This window comes from Solanum pennellii, chromosome 4 (assembly GCF_001406875.1).
Source record: "Solanum pennellii chromosome 4, SPENNV200".
Classification (NCBI taxonomy): domain Eukaryota; kingdom Viridiplantae; phylum Streptophyta; class Magnoliopsida; order Solanales; family Solanaceae; genus Solanum; species Solanum pennellii.
Genome location: NC_028640.1, coordinates 12,125,308 through 12,128,778, shown reverse-complemented (window position 1 = coordinate 12,128,778; position 3,471 = coordinate 12,125,308). Strand labels below are relative to the sequence as shown.

The following is a 3,471-nucleotide window of genomic DNA, read 5'->3' as shown; positions in this document are numbered from 1 at the left end:
CTATCTGAAACAACACACATATCTTTTCTCTCGCCAAATGCATTTTTGAATTATTCGAAAAACCATGTCCACGTACAATCATTTTCGGTGTCAACAACACCATATGCCAATGGAAATATGCAACCTGATTACAGACACACATTATATCATTTGATACGTAACATACACAAACACATCACAACTATAAAAAAAATACATGCGCCATCAAGTGTGCTTGTTGATACAAATGTCCCTTTGTAATCTCCACTCAGATGTGCACCATCCACAACAACTATTGGTCTGCAGTAATTAAATCCCCTAATGAATGGTCTTAAGGAGACGAACAAATACATAAATTCATCCTCCTCAGTCTTATGCATTCTTATATAAGAATTTGAATACACGGTTTTTAACATGTGTATGTATCGCGACAACCGTCTATATCCTGCAGATGGTTTTTCCCTGGTCATGGAGAGTGCACGTTCTTTAGCACGCCATGCTTGATGTATGATATTTGAACCCCATAGAATTCTCTAATATGATCAATTATATCTTTCGGAGTATAAATTCATTTATGATTGACCAATTTTGGAGCAGTAACTCCACTTACAAATCCGACTGTTGCTTGGACCTTGATTAATACCCTCTCCCTCATCGGACACGTATGTTCACTATTGAAACTTCTAACAATGAAAATATCAGATTTTTTCCTGCAAGACACCTTCATTGTCCAATCACATTTGTCTGAAAAGCATACCAACACATAGCTGCGTACATTTTTTTTAGCATATTAATACTTTTAGCAATTACATCATATAATATATTCAACAATAATGTTTAAAGTAATCAAACAATGAATTACACAAAAGTATCTACCATTTTCGAAGAAAATTATTTTTACACGTATCAGAACTTTTTGCTATGCTTGTTTAAATTGATATAGTCCTTACTATAGTATATTAGAGTATCAATATAGTTAATTCAATGTATCAATAAACTTAACGAAATAGTGAATCATAGATGAAAACAGATCTAACTTAAAATATCAACGAACTAATCATACATGTAGGTTTCCATAGAAAATAGTAATGTTTCATGTACTAATTTTGAACAACATGTAAATATATATATATATTCCAAATACTATCATACCTTTGTTGATCAGATCTCTTTACTTTGGAATTGAAGTTGTTCTTTATCTTATATTTCGTCATCACATCTACAAGTGTTGCTTTATCCTTATATATCTGACATGTCTTCACATCTAGACTATCTGAATTGATTATAACATTTGTAACTCCAAATTCTGGATTTCCATACGAATCAAATAAACTAGATTCAACCATTGCCAAAGCCTCTGTATCATGTGTTGTGCCTTCTACACATGTAATTTCTCCACATGTTCCATCAAAGTTATGTACAGTACCATCAATCTTTTCAATTGTGTCAATACATAATGGATACATTGAAAATCCTGGCTCATTTTTTTCAGTTCTAAATATAGTTTAACACTCATATCGTTCTTAACCTTCATCGGACAGGAGTTACCTTATACAATGTAACGAATTTCAATATCTTTCCTTGATACATCGATATCCAACTCGGCTGCAATTGTGCTTTGAGATTAGAAAATGAAATTGAATCTCCAACAATGATTCCGTCGATTTTGTAACTTTCATACTGTAATTCGTTCACCCAAATTACTGAATGTCTCATCAAAATTGATGTATTCATCATGTATCATCCACAATAACAACAATTAAATTTGTATTTTTTGACTTTTTACTGGATGTTCATAAAATTGTCTTCAACCTAGATGATATAATCTTGAATTTTCAAAATTTGAAAGTGTTATTCAATTACGTGCTGAATTAATGTTTCTTCATGATCTGTTACCGTAACTTAAGCTGAATTAAATAACCAAATTAAAATTCCATTTTCCCTCTTTTTATCTTAACAGTTATTAAATTACTCTGTATCATTTACCATGTATCACAATGTACTAATGTATCACGCGACGACAATTTTAAGGAATTATTGCTAAATACTAAATTAAGCGGGACAGATTGTAAGTATTATATTTCACTATGGAATTCCTTAAATTTATACAATTTTATATTTGATTTAAAAGACAAAATAAAGTAGCTTTATGATTAACTTCCTTAAAATGTCTCTATTGTATTCATAGAATAGAGTCAAAATGTTAAAATTAAATTAATAGTTACATATTTCAAGAAGATAGAATGCTTTAATATTAATTAGTTGAAGATGAAATTCTCCTTCTCATTAAGTATAATGCAATTAAGTAATTCAAATTTATAACTAAGGAAACTTAATTAGAAGGAAATAACTAGAGAATTAAAGTGTAACAAGTGGTATTGAAATTTTGTCATTATATAATTTAAATATTAATATTTAATTTCGAATACCTTCACAAGCTCTTTTCTCAAACATTAATTTTAATTTCACATTCTTGAATTTAATCACATATTGAGGTATTTTCGAAATGGGGCATAAAAAATTCAAATGGAACATAATTTTTTCCAATTGGATTAATTTCAATGTTTAATTTGGTTTGCTACTTCCACCAACATTAAGAAAAGAAAGAAATTGAGTTGAAAATTGCATGCTCATATACTACTTTTGGCATATTCCTTCATAAGTCCCAGCATGAGTAAAATGTGTAGCAATGATCTTTGAGATAAAACATGGGGAATAGAATAAATATATTGGCCATAGAGACTTTTATTCGTTGGAAAAGATTTACCGTCTTTTCTCTTACTGGAATGTCAATGGATGAAAAGTGGGTTTGATAATGGTGATGTTCTTAATGATAATTGAGGGTTTTTAATGGGGCATATAATAAAAAAAAAGAAAAAGTAGGAAAAATAATTCTTTTATTATATTTATTAGGTGACATTGACATTGTCACAATCCAAAAATGGATGTGATGAAACTTGTCTTATCCAACCAAGACAAGTTAGCCTACAACCCAACCCTTTCAATAAAGCGTGGAAATAAAATGAAAATAGAAGTTCAATAACAATTACTAATACGGATAACAAGTCACTTAACTGAATCCCCAAAATCTGGTTGTCACGTGCACAAGCTTCTAATGTAAATACTAGAATTGAAAGAAAATAGGTAAGTCTCAAATGACGTTGTCTCTCAAGTGAAACACAATCATAAACATGAGCAAGAAGGTCCGCTGAGATGACAAACATCTACCTCACAAATCTCCACAGGAAGCCTCGGAAAACAAGAGAATAGAAGGTATCACAAAGATCCGGGCTGGTAACCTATAAAAATGTAGAAGCAAAAGGTAAGTACCAAACCACACGGTACTCAACAAACAAATTTCTAAGCATAAGATAAAGGAATATAATACAATACTCCTTCAGCCCTATCTAAACCTCCACAACTACAACCTGTATAAAACCAGCCCAACCTAACGATTCACAGTTTAAAAAAAACCACTCAGCAATAACACTC

The 3,471-nt window shown here is 30.8% G+C and overlaps 1 pseudogene; it reads right to left on the bottom strand.

Annotated features, from left to right (window-relative positions):
• On the bottom strand, positions 1–1,713 carry LOC114076854 (annotated as a pseudogene).
• Positions 1,714–3,471: the final 1,758 nt, after the last annotated feature.